The sequence below is a fragment of the Amblyomma mixtum genome, chromosome 1 (genome assembly GCF_055824585.1).
Source record: "Amblyomma mixtum isolate Tamu chromosome 1, ASM5582458v1, whole genome shotgun sequence".
Taxonomy (NCBI): domain Eukaryota; kingdom Metazoa; phylum Arthropoda; class Arachnida; order Ixodida; family Ixodidae; genus Amblyomma; species Amblyomma mixtum.
The window spans coordinates 12,658,670-12,675,648 of NC_143012.1; the positions used below are offsets into that span (position 1 = coordinate 12,658,670).

The window sequence follows — 16,979 nt, forward strand, 5'->3', positions numbered from 1 at the left end:
GCAGGCGCTGCAAGCGTCCGATTGTGATTGGTCCTCGCACGCAAATTACAGCCGCGGGAATTGAAAAACGCGTCGCCGCCTGCCGCAGCAGCACCGGGGACCGAAGTATCGCCGACTTATTAGAGCAGCGCGGACTAATGACTCCAGCGCCCAAACTGGGACGCGAGGGGTTACAACGTTAGTGGATCAAACACCGCGGCAGCTGATCCGGCCTTTCGTGTTTTTCGTCCGCGAACAACCAGGCGGGCGGGTGGCGCCATCTACGGTGGCGACCTCGTGCGGGCTCTGCCAGCGGTGGCGTCAGCGATGAAGGAGCCGAGTGTTGTAGTTGCCAACGCTGGGGAAATCATTAGCACGCCGTACTTTTGCGCCAACGCGCGCTACGCAGTCACGCAGGCCGCTTTACTTTGCGCGGGCATGGTGCAGATAGAGAGCGAGAGAGAGAGCTCTGGCGGGTCTCGGGCCGCTGCCAATCGATGCTTAATCAACGCGTCCAGCTTGTTTGCCTTTGAGTAGGCGACGTTTTTTAGTCCCTACGACTGCAGCAGCGGCGAAAGAGCGCACAACCTGACGGCAGGCGCGGCCGGTTGCCGGTGCCATTTTCTACTCTCTCTTGTACCCTCTTTTTAAAAACTTGTTCCAACCTTGTTCCGCCGGCTATAACGCTCTTCTGTGTCAGTCCCCGGTGGGCACACGTCGAAGAGCGAGCGATGTTTGCTCCTACTAGGAAGTAAAAATGTGCTGTCGTGCGGCGGTCGACGTTCTACTTTCGCGCATTGCCTCTGGGGAGGCACTCACGGGCAGAATCGGACTGAGCATCAGGCAAACACTGGCTCAAAGCGTCGAGTGAGGAAATTTCTACTTCGAGCTTTTTGGGAAACACACTGAGAAGGCGGCAGCCGCTGCTTTGGTGAAACAGCTCTTTTTCTCTATGTCTAACTCTCTCACCGCCGACGAAGGGCTTGGGCTCTACCGTCAGCGAATGGTTCGGTGAATAACCTGGAATGCGAGGGATGAATGCAACCAGCGTTCCCAGTCGGCGTAATTGACCTCCAATGAACGCGGCCGAGGCCAGCGACATATGCAGCGCCGGACTGTGGGCCGTATCCTTAGTGGACGTGTGGACCGATTCGTAGTAGACATGTGGACCTTAATCGCGGCAGCATGTGGGCCGGAATCGTAGGAGACACGTGGGCAGGAACCATCGGAGACACGTGGGCAGGAACCATCGGAGACATGTGGGCCGGAACCATCGGAGACATGTGGCAGGAACCATCGGAGACAGGTAGCCGGAACCATAGGCAGCATGTGGGCCAGAACCATAGGAGGCATGACCGGAACCATAGACAGCATGTCGGCCGGAATTACAGGAGACATGTAGGTCAGAACTATAATAGCATGTGGGCCGGAACCATAAGAGACATGTGGGGCAGAGACATAGGAGGCTGTGGGCCGGAACCATAGGAGGCGTGTTCGCCGGGACCATAGCAGCTTGTGGGCTGGAACCATAAGAGACATATGGGGCAGAGCCATAGGAGGCTGTGGGCCGGAACCATAGGAGACGTGTTCGCCGGGACCATAGAAGCTTGTGGGCTGGAACCATAAGAGACATGTGGGGCAGAGCCATAGGAGGCTCTGGGCCGCAACCATAGCAGCACGTGGGCCGGAACCATAAGAAACATGTGGGGCAAAGCCATAGGAGGCTGTGGGCCGGAACCATAGGAGGCGTGTTCGCCGGGACCATAGAAGCTTGTGGGCTGGAACCATAAGAGACATGTGGGGCAGAGCCATAGGAGGCTTTGGGCCGCAACCATAGCAGCATGTGGGCCGGAACCATAAGAGACATGTGGGGCAAAGCCATAGGAGGCTGTGGGCGGGAACCATAGCAGCATGTGGGCTGGAACCATAAGAGACATGTGGGGCAGAACCATAGGAGGCTGTGGGCCGGAATCATAGCAGCATGTAGGCCGGAACCATAAGAGACATGTGGGGCAGAACAATAGAAGTCTGTGGGCCGGAACCATAGCAGCATGTGGGCCGGAACCATAGCAGCATGTGGGCCGGAACCATAAGAGACATGTGGGCCGGAACCATAAGAGACATGTGGGGCAGAACCATAGGAGGCTGTGGGCCGGAACCATAGGAGGCATGTTTGCCAGAGCCATGCAGCATGTGGGCCGGAACCATAAGAGGCATGTGGTTCAAAACCATAGGAGGCTGTATGCCGGAACCGTAGCAGCATGTGAGCCAAATCCATGGGAGGCATGTTTGCCGGAACCATAAGAAACATGTGGGGCAGAACCATAGGAGGCTGGGGGCCGGAACCATAGGAGGCATGTTTGCCGGACCCATAGCAGCATGTGGGCCTGAACTATAAGAGGCATGTGGGTCAGAACCATAGGAGACGTGTAGGCCGGAACCATAGGAGGCAGTGGGCCGTAACCATAGGAGGCATGTGTGCCGGAACTATAGCAGCATATGGGCCTGAACCATAGGAGACAGGTGGAGACGAGCTAAATGGCATAAATGTATGACCACGCATCTATAGATTGTCTATAGACTATCTATAGGATCTGTGTTGCTTATAGTCTAGTCTATATTGTTTGTATATAGAAAGTCTATGGGCCTTATAGTCTATGGACAATCTATAGACTGTCTACAGAAATTTTTGTAAGGGCACTGCTATTATAAGAATTAACCTTTAAGGGCAAATGAAAGGACCTATCTCACTCCAAGCGAATAAACGAACTATGCCGTGGAAGAAGTTGCAAAGCAGATATTGTGAAAGGAAAGAGACAGAGAAAGATTCTCCGTTGAGGAAGGCTCCGGGTTAATTTTGATCACTTGGGGTACCCTAACACGCACTCACATAGCGCAGTACACGGGCGTATTTCGAACTTTTGAACTTTGCCTAAGTTGAAATGCAGCCGCCACAGCTGGGGCTGAATCCCACGACTGCATCGTGGTGTTCAACCTGACTGCCATCTAGTCATTACGGCCGGTATTAGAGGTACGAAGATATTCTCTTTAAACAGATATCCATGCTTGAAGTGAATCACGGCCGTTGAACAAGTCTGATAAAGTAACTGTGATTCACTTCAGCCCATTCCTGACGAGATGAACTTTTGCCGAACACTTGACTAGCCTATATCAACGCTTGTTTAAGCTCTGAATTAGTAATTTCGTATCTATGTGCAAGCGTTTATCGCATAACCGTATCATGGCGCCGCGCAACCTTCTCCTTGGTAGTAATACCATTGGCATGGTTATCATGATACAAGAAGCTTAAACGCAGCGTGCTTTTGCTGGCACAGGACAGGGTTCATTGGAGATACATGGGAGAGGCCTTTTGCTCTGCAGTGGGCGTAGTCAGACTGGGGATGATGATGCCTATGCAGTCAATATAGCACACCGAAACAGTTTTCGTGAATGTGCTTTTACGGCGAATCGTGTATAATAATACCTCAGTAACACTGAAACTTAATACACGGGCGTCAGTTAACGCTGCAATACATTTTATTGCGTGGAAGGAATTCTAAAGTTCTCCAACAGTATCCGCGCGGTACGCTGAAGGAACTTTGAATGTTCGCGTTTCCTGGCGTACGCGTTTTCTTCAAAAATAGAATAAAATAAAGTATTATGAAGGAGAGAGTGGCTCATTAGAAACAAAACCCTTTCATGTGTACTCAACTCTGCTAAGCTGGCACGAAGCGCTGTTTTAGTGAAGCTCCAAAACTTGATTTTTCAACACATACCCTGAAATAAAGATAAAAGAAAGCCTTTTTGATACAAGAAGGTGCCAGTTAAAAACACTGCCGTCTGCTGTGGTGGGAGTAAGAAATGAGTTGAAGCAACAAATTCATCCCACTGCAGGGGCTGCTAGGAGTTCGGGCAGGCAACAGCAACAGCGGAGTAAAAGAGAGAAAGGGAATGTGGTGGTGAGAGAGCCATGTTCGGCGCGCTGTAGCGTCGCGCAACTCGTATCGGGTTTCTCGGCTCACGGCGAAGGGTTCGTTCGAGGCAAAAGATGCCGTCGTTAATGGCGATAGCGACTAGGACGGCGGAAACTGAAAACCGCTACCGGCACCCGCCTTAATGCGTGGCGTCTCTGTGGGCGGCCACCACTCGCGTTGCGTGGTGGTGCGGCTTTGTTTTCTTAAGGTTTTACGTTTCCCTAATGAAGAACTGGCACAAAGGAAGCTTCTCTGAAGCGGTACGCGGGGTGGATGCGCCTGCTTCGGTCTTCCAGGCAAACATTTCTTTCATAATTTTCCAGGCCAAAATGCTTGTGGCCGATGTGGACAGAGTCATGCACAGAATACTTTTTTAAACGGTCATCACTACCACAAGGCATAAAAGGGAATATTGTATGACTTGATAAATGCCTCTACGGTTGCGCCTGTTGATTAATGTGTCTGACCAGCATAACTGTTTATGCTTTCGTGATTTCTGCTTCCGCTACTTGTGATTCAGGGAAAAGACTGCACTAAAACCTGTGCAGAGTACGCTTGAAAGGCTCCTCGCTTCTTGTGACGCAACCGGTCACATATAGACGTGGCCAGCAATAATTTCCTTGAAGTTGGAGTAGGGTGCAATTAAATCCGAGATGCCCTTCAGTCGGTTCGTCGTATGAAGCCTACAGAATTTCTTCTCGAAGGTTCGCTGGAGCGACAATAAAGCAGGTGGTCTTGTTAGGCCACACCGTTTCTTCACGAGGAGCCATCCACGTTTGAACGGCGCGGGGGCGAGGAAGTATTGCCTTCTAGGTACTTAATGAACTGTTGTAGCTCAGGGTCCAAGCGTTGTTATTGAATTGATACACCCTGGCGAGTATCGAATCGTCCCTCCATCTGTAGCCCGCGTGACGAAGCCGCATGCCTCCGCGGCATTAGCGTAAGCCCGTTATCAGGTACTCCTGTTTGCCTAACTGCTGGCTCAGAGTGTTTGCGACAAACGATAAGGCATTCGTCTTATCGGAATATTTTTCGCTTACAGAAGCCTCGCGGACACCGGTCAGAAGACCTCCAACTCTCTCGTCGAAATGCGAACAGAAGCGTTATCGAAAGAGCCTTAAATATACCGAGATAGCAGCGGTGAATAAGGACGCATGCATGTTTGTCGGAAGCTAAACTAACAGGTTTAACGCTGAGACAGGGAGAGTGGGCAGAGAACAAACGCTATTTAATGACATGCTGTTCAAAATCTAGAAGAAGAAATGGGCATTGGCAGGACATGTAATGTGCGGGCGAGATAACCGCCGATTCACACGACGGACCGTTCGCCCGCGGCCCGCGCACTACGTGTGCATACGTCAGCACATTTAGGGGCGCGCTCTCGGCTGCCATCCATCCATGCATCCAGCGCGTCTCTCAAAGTGCTGACGCACGCACACGTAGTGCGCGGGCCGCGGGCGAACGGTCCGTCGTGTGAATCGGCCTTTATGGGTAACGGACTGGACTTCAGGAGAAAGCAAACATAACGGAGGCGGCAGAAAGTTGGGTGGGCGGATGAGATATAGAATTTTAAGGCGGAAGCCTTTAATGCCTCATAGTTGTAAGCAGTTGTTGTCGACAGAAATGCCACGCTTTTCAATTGGTCGAAATGGTCGTGACGTCACAGTGCGCGAATTTCAAACGGGACCAATTGTACTTTGGCTAGTAACCATGCAACCATTAAAGGGATGGTATAGTGATGCTCCAAGTAAGTGGGATTGAGTTTAGTTAATTGCTTAATTTACCAATTAGCCAAATCAACCTTTATAATCAGACCAGACAGATAAATAAAACAGAGTAGGAAATTGGTCGAGTTGGGGAATCGAACAAGGGTCTCCGGAGTGCGAGACGAGCACGCTAACCACTCCGCCATGCCAGCTCGATGGTTTGGAATGAACAAAGGCGCGTCTAGCTAATACGATGTCTTCGTTCACTCCCATCTTCCTCCTTTGCCTTACGGCGAGGTTCAGGTGTCCACCGAGATATGCGAGAGATAAACATTTCCTTTCCTCAAAAACCAATTTACCGACGAGCAAGGCGTTGAGCCGAAGGGGCGATAGCCCTGGCAGCGTTGCAAGACGCTGTCGCGTTCCACTGTTAGAGGCGAAGCTTAACATCTTAACCACACATCAGTGACACAAGCAGCAACACTGCGCTTAAGGCTTTCGCCTCACCGCACTTTAGGTAAACAAAGCGCCCTCCTGAATTTTTGCTGGAAACGAGCGCGCACACGCTTCGGCCCGAGCTTTTCTTCCCCGGCATCCTTCTACGTCCTCCCTTCCTGATTCTGGCTCCCCCTCTCCGCTAACGACATATTAAGAAATATTGCAACATTTGCGCCTTGAAAGGCAGACACTCCCGATGCCCGCTAAGGGTCTCAGTAAATCAGAGGAATGTCACCTTCGCAGGCTACAAACTATGTCTTTCAATAACCCAGCTACGCTTCACGCCATTGAGCCCGAGTCCTTTTCGGCACAGTGCAAATTTTGTGGCCAGAAGGCAAACTTGTACCACATGGTATGGGCTTGTCAGAAAAATGACAGCATTGAGATCATAAATCAGCCAACGCGGGAGGGCTGGGAGGCGGCCCTGTCCAGCTCGGACCTCGAGGAACAACGAGCCCTCGTCGCCAGAGCACGGGCAGCGGCTTTCACCAACGGCGTCCCGGACTAGGGACCCGATCAGCCTTCCCTTCAACTAAGGCTTTAATAAACGTTTTCATCATCTGGGTTAAGGTGGCCGCGGCTGGCATAGTGCAGGGTTAATGGGAGAGATATGGGAGAGGCGTTTGCCTTGCAGTGGGCGTAGTCAGGCTGGTGCTGATGATGATGACACTAACAGCCGCAGCAACGAAACAACTCAAAATAGCCGTCGCACGTGTTGGTCACCCACTCTTTTCTCGCTACAACGCCGACAAAAGGCTTTCCGTGTTGCGAGGAGCTGGCGTTGAAAGTGAGATAGCGATCCGCTCCACGTTCAGGCCTTGAGCTGAGCGTGCCACGTAAGGGGGGGAGCCGCATTGACTCGGCGTCCAGCTGAGATCCCCGCAGCGCTACTAGCAACTCCTCTGGCAGCTACAGCATACGTGTGCCAGCGTAATCTGCGAGGTCGATTACGTGGCGTATGCTGTACTCCAGTCTGCCCATGGTTTGTGCGCTATGAGGATACGGGTTGTGCTGGCCTCGAGGACGTCACGCGAGAAAGTGATCGGGACAAGGCGTGGCGAAACGAGAGACGTGAATTGATTGAAGCCTTCCTCGTCATCGCACGTCCTGGTCACGATATTTGAGAGGACAAAATAATAAAGGCCCTAATTTGGGGATGCACGCATACGCGCGCGCGCACGCACACACGCACACGCACACAACACACACGCGGGGAGCAATTAAGTTACACGGATGGTAGATGAAATGTTCCACCAACGCTACGGCCACGATGTTGCCAGGACCATTCAGTACGGGCAGTGGTCGATAAGAACGCAATATAATTGAAGGAAAAGGATCACTATACTGGACCGGCCCAGGCATGAAATGATTTTGAGCTCTGCCTCAAATGTGATTGACTGTTAGAGCGTCATTAATCCGTGCCGTCTTTTCCTCCTTAGTTGAACCCGCACTATCTCCGCAGTTGATGTGTTACTTGGGCCGGTTGAAACGCGCTGCCAAGCGTAGAGGTCTAGTTAATCCAATGATGGTTTGTTTTATAGGGGCTTAACGTTCAAAAGCGACTAAGGCTATGAGGGTCGCCATAGTGAAAAGCTCCGGAAATTTCAACCATGTGGGGTTCTTTGACGCGCTCTGACATCGCAGAGTACACGGGCCTCTAGAATTTCGCCTCCATCGAAATTCGACTAACGCGGCCGGAATCGAACCCGCGTCTTTCGGGTCAGCAGCCGAGCGCCATAATCAGTGAGCCACCGCGGCGGCAGTTAATCCCATGAGTTTAGGCGAATCCTTCAATGTGGAGTGAATCTGAATGAAGGAAGTAAATAATACTCATTAGCCTAACTCTTTAGACTGACACCATTTCCACTTCGAACTGGTGATTAATATGACCACACACTGTCAAGCGCACTGTAAGCACGAATCACTCTATAATTACTATAGTATAAATAGAATAAACATTCCTCTGCGCACTCCTTTTAGGGGCATGCAGGGCATGCTGTCGAAATCCCGCCTTGTAGATTTCGATCATTAAATGTTCGGAATGCTCACTGGTGGCAATAGAGGCATATCCCCACCTCAATGCATACTAACTTGATGCAGTTAGCAATCAAAGTTAGCAGTCAATTAAAATGCGGCACCGTATGTCTGGATGTTAGCAACTAAGGGAGGTTGAATCCTCGGTTAAAATCTTGCCAACTGCAAGAACTTAGCCTATTTTGAACAGAGATTATGCTTCCCCTGCCAACCGTAAGCATTCCGTGTTTTTAGTGATAGAAATGCCAAGACCCTGTTGAGGTGTGCGCTGGAGGACCGTTTACTCTCCTTCTACTCCCTTATGAGGTAATTCGTGTTTACAGTGTGTTACTCGCCCTGGTTAGCTTAATTACTAGAGCGACTTATCCGTGCATGCGATGGTCGCCGGTTCGATTCTGGGAGCAGGACTATCTTTTATTCAGCTAGGAAGTTTTCACGAAAACTGAATAGCTTTTATTTGTAGCCCTATCGATGGGCTCGGGTAATTTGTAATTACTTTCTCTGTTCATGGACAACGCGTGTGAATGAACCGTTTCTTCGAGACCAAGTCTGGCGCTTCGTTGTGACTGCCCTGTTTGCCAAGCTTCAAATTTGTGTTACGGTGCTCTGATGCATAGAAGCAGGTATCCTGACGTCGAAATATCCGCAAAGCTCCGGAAAACAAACAAAACGCTGAAATTGAAACTCGAATAGCGAAACGCAGGAATAAAAGGCGATAAAGAAGGCAGATAATCATCGCGAAGAAAAATAGTCAAAAAGAAAACTTTAAGGCTCATAACTTTTGGATGGCGATCAAACTGGAAAGACAAGGGGAAGAGGGAAGTAAAAAAAAATGGGGGAAAGTGTTCAAGGCCTTGATGGCGAAGACGACGGAGACTTCCCTCCTGGGGCTGGATTGTAAGGCGTGTGTCGACCTGGACGTCTTGCGACCGCCCGTTACGGTCTTTCCCCTGCGAACACAATGGACGTTTCGAAGCAGGGGTGAGGGAGGGAAGAGGGAGAAACGGGCAGAGACTAATTGTCGAAAGGTTTCGAGTTTCGGCAATTACGTTCGCCGGAGATTGCGTCCCATGAGTCCCGGCCGAAAACGACCAGACTCGGCTTCCTGCCTGGCTTCCGGCTCCGGAAGCCGCTACCAGCAAGCCCCGCTGAGGTCGCTGGAGCAGGTGCGGAAAATGCGACGCACAGGAGAACCGCGCCCTTGATTCTGTGTCAGCAGTAGGCGCTAGAGAAGAGGCACAACGCACGCGTGAGGTCCGAACGCATCAGCTTACCTGACTTGTTCGTAAGCACTGATATGAACGGGAGTTACTGTATCTTTCACTCTGCCGCCGCGGTGGCTCAGTGGTTATGTTTCTCGACTGCTGACCCGAAAGACAAGGGTTCGATCCCGGCCGCGGCGGTCGCATTTCGATGGAGGCGAAATGCTAGAGGCCCGTGTACTGTGAGATGTCAGTGCACGTTAGACAACCCTGGGTAGTTGAAATTATTCGGTACCCTCCATCACGGCGTCCCTCATATTCCGAGTTGATTTGGGGCGTTAAACCCCCTAAACCAAACCAAACTATCTTTAACTCTATTTTCACATGCTTTGGTTTGAATCCTCGTGTCAAAGACAGTCCTGATAAATGCATAAACGTAAACGTTTGGGCGAGTTGCTGAGATATGCTCCAGCAATAAATGGCTTATTGGAAAAACGACAGGGACAATGCGCTGTGTTTGTCGCCTTGGCTCCACTGTTTTTGTCACTGCGTCAGTTATCGCTGAACACTATCGTGAGTTGGTTCTCCCGCTTCTTGGTGATCTTTGATCTTGAAAGCAACACGAAATCTCTCTACGCAGTCTTTTCTTTCTGTTTAGTCTTGCGCTGGTCTAAATTATCTCGCTGCAAATGCAGTGCAAGTGTTTTGCGAGAAAATGAAAGGCGCCGTAATTGTCGCTCCCTCGGTGGTTGCTTGTATCATTCTGTGGGAGAAGAGAAGGAGGGAGTGGAAGGAAGCGAGAGAAAGGAGTTATAAGGTGCCTGGTAGGTTATAATAGTGAACTTACCGGCCCGGCGAAATGTCGTCTGTTCGTGTAGGGCATTTACGCCTGCAGGAAGGAGCGCGATGCCGATCGAGAAAGTATGCGGTGGAGAAGTTCCTGCTTCCCTGCGAAAGCCTCGCTCGTAAACTGATAAGAACTCGAAACAAAGAGCAGAGTATGTTTCGAGACCTGGTTCAGTCATTTCGCGTGTACAGACAGGAGATGATCATCGCTACAAACAAGTGTTATAGTTCTATGCAGTTGTTTGCAGTGTTGCGGACTCGAGACTCTGGCGCATTGAGCAGTTCTGTTCCGTCGCGATTGCAGCGGCCTTGCTCCAATCTGTCATATGTCCCGCTGATTCCACATTTTCAGCAAGCGCATAGGAAATAACATGTATTTTTCTTATTTTCTTCATAAATGTGTCGCTTCAGACAAGTGCTGAAATATCTACTCACACTAATGTATGCGCAATACGAGCTCATGCAGGTATTCTTGAAAATAGCTCTTATAATGCTGCGGAATTTCAGATATACCTAGAAATGGTTCTCATGGTTTGCCCCGGGGTAGGTGCAAAACATGAATCGACTGAGCATCATTTGGGTTCACTCCGTGCTTAAAATTACGACCAAGTGAACCCAGGATCTGCCCGTTCATTCAGGAAATACTAAGCGTCAGTTACTAGAACAGGTTTCTCTCAATTAAGATCCAGCGAAAGCCTCCGCGGTGGCTCAGTGGTTTTGGCGCTCTGCTGCTGACCCGAAAGACTCTGGTTCGATCCCGGCCACGGCGGTCGAATTTCGATGGAGGGGAAATCTAGAGGCCTATGCACTGTGCGATGTCAGTGCACGTTAAAGAACCCTAGGTGGTCGAAATTTCCGGAGACCTTCACTACGGCGTCCCTCATAGCCTGAATACAAGCTCAGAAAGAGTTTGCAGGTAAGGCAACAAAAACGGCTGCGTGAAATGCACGAAGTAAGGCGGAATCGTGACGCATCGCCGCACTCTTCTAAAAGCGGAGAATTTAAATGTTAAGGCGGGTTTCAACATTTCTAATGATTAGGCTCTGTTTCTGCTGCGCTATTTCGAACCATTCTTAAAGGAAAAAAAAAAGGAAGTATGAGCATCGAAATCGCACGACAGAAAGAATAAACGCGAACGTTTCCAAGACACGCTCGAGTTCGTCGCTTGACGAGCTCCTCCGCTTTTCGTTCATCCTTTCTTAAACAGCCTCCGCAACCCACGCACGCCGGGCACTTCGAAGCCCTCTGTCATTAAAACCGCAAAGCACAAGCTTTTCCTAGCTCGTGGCGCCTCGCAAAAATCTTCGTTTCTTGCCGCTATATAGACACACGCACCTCCTCCTCCCTTTCACTCCTCGCTTTCCCCCTTTCCGCCCACACCACTGTAACACAGGCACCGTGCAAGCACTCCCGACACATAAGCGATACACGGGCCCGATCCATTTGTCCGGTGTAACATGGTTCATCGCTTCGTCTTCATAATTGAACAGCAGGCCTCGTATCACTCGCCCGCGCCCACGGCTGTGTCTGGCATATGCTCTTTGGCGAAGCAGTCCCGAACATCGTCCCGCCGGGAGCCCTGAAGGGATTACACAATCCTATCGGCGTGTCCTCCCCGATATACTCCCGCTTTCACCCTTATCATCAACGAAAGGGTTTTCTCTAAATCCCCCGTCCATACATCGCGGGCTCCTCCGCGGTTTTATCACTGGACCGCGTTGGAAGAAGCAGGCGCCGCGGAGAACAAGCCCCGACGAGACGGCGACGTTGAAACCGCGCCGACCGCTTGGGGAGGCACTTGTTGAGCGACATCAGAAATCCATCTCATCGTCGCGCCTTAAGTCCGCGTTTTGCCCTTTTAAGAGTTTCGAGCGACGTGTTCCGCCGTTCGGGGCAATCCACGGACTCTTTCTTCCCCTCTGTGTAACTTGCGTTCATTTGTATGTCTATGTGTGCATATGTATATGTGGCATTCTTGTGTATGGAATGTGTGTCGGAATCGTAGCGTGTTTGAATAATACGTCGATTTACCCTTTATTTCATGTACAAAAGACTGCTGGCTTTATTGCAAAGCCTTAAGCAGGAGTGGATTTTAAAATACACTTTGTCGAAAAGAAAACCTCCTTGTAGTACACGCTATTCAGTACACAATACAGAAGAAATGAACGAGGAAAAGAAAAAAAATTATGCAATATTTGACGACACCTCGCGTCAAAATGAACACTGGGGGAAAGAAAGGAAAAAAAAGTTGAATGCTGTAAAATTGTTGAGAATTCCTAAGCAACGTCGTAAGAGACTCTACAGTAGAAGCCTCTACAATATTTGCTTTCAGGACATTTCATTCCCGCACAGTACGGGTTATCATGGTTATCATGGTTATAGTTATCATGTATAGGAGGAAGTTCCATTTCAGAGTTGCTATTATCAACAGGGTCCCTGACTCACCTTGCACAAGAGGTCCTATCTCGGAGTGCACGTTAAAGAATCCCAGGTGGTCTAAATTACCCGGAGCCCTCCCCTACGGCATCCCTAATAGCCTGAGTCGCTTTGGGGCGTTAAATCCCAGAGACTAGCTAAACTCTGGGTTCGACTTGCCGTCTTAATGATGACAAGGTTGGATTGAAAAGGGGATTAATAGAGTACAATAAATGGCAGATAACGGTCAGAAATTACATATTTGCGAGTACTAAAGATGAGGGAGCATATTTTAGTTATGATGCAGACGCTTCCAGATGAAAACACAGCCTTGAAGCGAAAGAAAAATGAACACACTTTGGCTCCACTGTGACTAACGCAAAAAATAACATTAACCAGCAGTTTTGTGGTTCTGAATCACTTCTTTCATATGTGCAGTATATTTTTTTTTCAATGCGCAGAAAGTTGCCTAGTGTCATCGTGGTGAGTGAACCGTGCATAAGAGCTTTCGCGGTTGTTCACTTCACAGGCGAGGCTTTTTTAATCGAATTGGATGAAATTGGATTGTTGTCGATTAGAAACTCCTCTGTACGTCTCTGTGCAATGTAACGAGTTCGCTTTAGGGCCGAAAAAAAAAATGTGACGGTTTTCAAAAGGTATTGCTCCACCGGACCCCGTTAGGGACGCAACAGGTGCTTAGAGTCAACTATAACCATACTGTGCAGAAAAAATTAGAGGAGGTGATTCAGTTTAAAGCCAGTTTCTATGCAGCTTATTTAAACTAAGTATTTATAAAGTAGCGGTTATAAAGAAACTTGGAAGTTCGTTTTTGTAACGCATGTTGTGTTCCCAAATCCTGTACCACTGCGCAGGAAACCACAAAGGCCGAGTGTTAGAGACATCAGCGTGAGCGGCGAAGCTCTCAGCCTCAGAGGATTTTCCGCGCCTGCTGAACCCCAACGACTAAAGGCGACGGGTGAGCGATGAAATTAAGTTGACGGAGAGCTCGGCAAAAGTAAAAACACAAAGCGGCCCAGTTTCGGCGCTTACTTCCTAGGGAATGATGAAGGGACCCGCAGCTCTGTTGGCGGCTCCGTCCCGTGTGTGTACAGGGCATCGCTTGTTACGCGTAAGGTTTAAGCGTGGCGGCGGAGACGAAAGTACGGCGGGGGACAAAGGGAGAAGGGCGTAGCGATGTCGTCGTTAGAATAAAAAAAAGGAATGGGGAAGAGGGCTTAAGCGGTCCCTTTACTTCGTGGACTCCGAGTTAGACAAGCTCCGTCTTCTCGTTTGTCTTAGGGAAGAGCTAAGGAAGGGGGCAGTTCCCCGTGTTCCTCAGCGTGCGGGTATATCGGGAGTCGGCGACGAGAAACGGGACACAGCTAGGGAAGAAAGGGAGGAGGAAGATGATGGAGCAGCGACGAGGAGAGGGTGCAATGAAGGAGGGGGAAGGGACGAGACGGACACAGGCGGGCTGTATGTAGCCATGTGGCGGGCCATCCTACTCCTGAGCCTTGCTTGAATCGAAGGCTTAAGGCGCGGAGTGTGCCGCTGGCCACAGGGGCTAAAGGCGTCGCGCGGTTTGGCGCCCGGTACGAGAGAGTAGTCCATCAATTGCCGCGGGCTCCGGACGCCGAGCACCTAATCCCGCCGGCACAAGTGCACACAGAGAGAGGCCCTCAAGCGAGGCCGGAGGACGTTCGGCGAACTTGCGGTTCCCTACGGTCCTTTCGCGGTGCCGGTTTGCGCTTCCCGCATTGGGTAGGCGTTTCACCCGCCATTCTTCCCTTTTTCCCCATTTTACACCGACAGAAGCATCAAGGGCTTTCTCTAGGGCAAATGGCGTAGGTGTTGCCTGTCGTAATCTAAAACTGCCGGGCTCTTCTGAGGGACCAAAAGTAGTACTTCTGTATCCACAAGGAACATGCAGACAGAGGGAAGGCAGCTATCAAAAACATGCCGCCGGCGTTATGAGATTGAGGAGCACCATAGAGGGGCCGTACACATGAGTGGGGAGGCAGTTGTACCGGTACAGTGTAGATTCCCCCGTCGCTTCGAGGACGTGCGGGCGGGCGAAAAGAGTGGGAGATGTTCTATAGCGGGCTTCTGAAAGTCTACATTCTGCATAAACGTACTGTCCGCAGGCAGAGTTCTTCTGCTAGTGATTATAACGCGAATTGTATATAAGGTCTAGTACAGGTTGCAGTACCACGATTAGTGACGTCCAAATATCTGTACGTACAAATATTTCTCTCTATATTTCACTTGTTGTGGAATATATCAGGTGTGACGGCTAATATCTGCAAAGAAAGAACATATCGCAAGGTAAAGAACGCGTGTAGTTTCGGCGGAGTTCAGACTGGTTTGCCATGTCACGCAAGTGATGCAGCGTGAGTGGGACGAGAAAGACTAGTGCAATGCAGATTCACGGGTAGCGAAGGCTTGGTAGTTTGCAGGTCGCCGTAGGGTTTCACTGACGACAGAAGCACGACTCATTCGGTTCTCGGCACACAGCAGTTCGGTGAGCCAAGCTGCAGCACCTTTCTTTATAGAAATGCTAGGTTGGGTATTCCGCTCTTTCCATTGCAAAAATGGAGACGCGTTTTAGTGGATGCGTCGCGCCACCTGCAGGTCATCATCAGTAGCCATATTCAGTCCACTTTGTGCAGAGGAGCGGCCTCTGCAGCTGATATGCAGTTTCCTTGCCTCGCTCCGGTTGTGGCCGCCATATAACAGCTAATTACAGAACCTTGTCTCCTGAACGTCGTCTCCCTTCCCGTAGTATTCACACTGTTCGCCTAAAAAAAAAAAACAATAACCATCAGCTGTGTTAACGAGAGTTATATCTTCATCGTGATTTTTGCTACAACATCACCAACTCTACCCAGTTCTATAATTTACTCGGCTGCCTGTGTCCAAACGTTGTCCTATATTTGTTTCTCTTTCCATGGATCACTACTTCTCTTAAAATCTAATTTCTATATTTTTCTCGGCCTCCACGCCCTGGATTGATAGGAAAAGGGGTGTCGACTATGCGCAACCGATGAAACGATGTACAGATTTCGCTGGGCAGGCTATATGGGCTGTATTTAACTGCGAAAAAATTGCTTTCTGCAACGACGTTGCCCGCCTCAAGTGGGATAGTAAATGATACAGCTACTTCACCTCTGAAGAGGCTGAATTAAGGTCACTACTGCTGCTCTTCAGAGGCAAGAGATGAGGTGTTCAAAAAAAGGCGTTTTTAAGGCACTGGACGAGGCATAATGAAGCTTTGTTTTCTAACAATAGACATTTTGTATGCCTAGCTATAATAGAAGAGAACAGGGGCATTGGCTGGCGCTCATGGGCCAGTATTGGGTAGCGCTAGAGCGTAAGCCAGCGCTCCTTTGAACAAGAATGGTGGTTGCAAGCATTAGTGAATGTTCACGAGATAGCAGACCAAACACGTGCTCCACCGCTGTTTAAACGCCACTGTGCGAATGCGATAATGTGTGCTCGACAACTGGATGAGGTTTCGGTTTATTGTACTGGCTTTGGTTCCTACAGCCGGTTTGCGTACGTGCATTGCCCCGAAGCTTTGTAATGTTTGTTTTTTGTTGTTCTTTGTTCAAAGCCGCTGATACGCATCCTTATAACTTTTCCGATCACGCGATACCGTCTCGGGTCACTGTAGCCGTGCGCAACCATTTCTACGATGTTCCAAACTGTCGCAATACAGAGTGTGCAGCGACACCCCAGTGTCCGCCATTCCATGGAGCATGTAGCAGAGCTAAAGCTGCTGGCTTTTCTTTTCGGCTTATCGCCACCTGCTCCAATTCGCGCTGCTGAAGATGCGCGCTGTACCACTAAATGGCACTCGTAGCTTCACGTGATTACCTAATAAAGTCACGTTATCTCAAAGGTTCTTTTCCGAGTTTAAATTGAACGGGGCCGAGAGCGACTATCATTCCACCTTCGTACAGCACCGAGCTCGGTATCTGCTGTCGCCGTCGCCGAGCTCTCTTTGTTAGCGGGGAAAAAATTGTCTAGTCACAATTGTGAGTTTGACGCAAGTCTGATCGTTTTCCTTCTGAATCGCCTGCCGTCCATACGTGGCAAGATAGGGAGCTCGAAAGGACAATAAAACGATAGTGTCGATGTCACACGATTGCATACCGTGTACGATAAGCGCAGTGAACTGAAGTACTGGAAGAAGACAGTACATTACGAAATCAATTCAGTCGAGACAACAAAACGAAAGAAAAAAAAAGGTTTATCTGACAGTCGTTGTTGCCACACAAATATTATGCAATCGGGTGTAGTGACATCTGCTGCTTAATATATAT

The 16,979-nt window shown here is 49.8% G+C and overlaps 1 long non-coding RNA gene across 1 annotated transcript in view; it reads left to right on the forward strand.

Annotated features, from left to right (window-relative positions):
- Positions 1–16,979, forward strand: part of LOC149365492 (uncharacterized) — a 138,212-nt gene that overhangs the window by 22,392 nt on the left and 98,841 nt on the right. Inside the window, exon 2 of the long non-coding RNA XR_016282873.1 lies at positions 13,527–13,630. This is a non-coding gene — a long non-coding RNA (uncharacterized LOC149365492). The remainder of the gene's footprint in view (positions 1–13,526; positions 13,631–16,979) is intronic.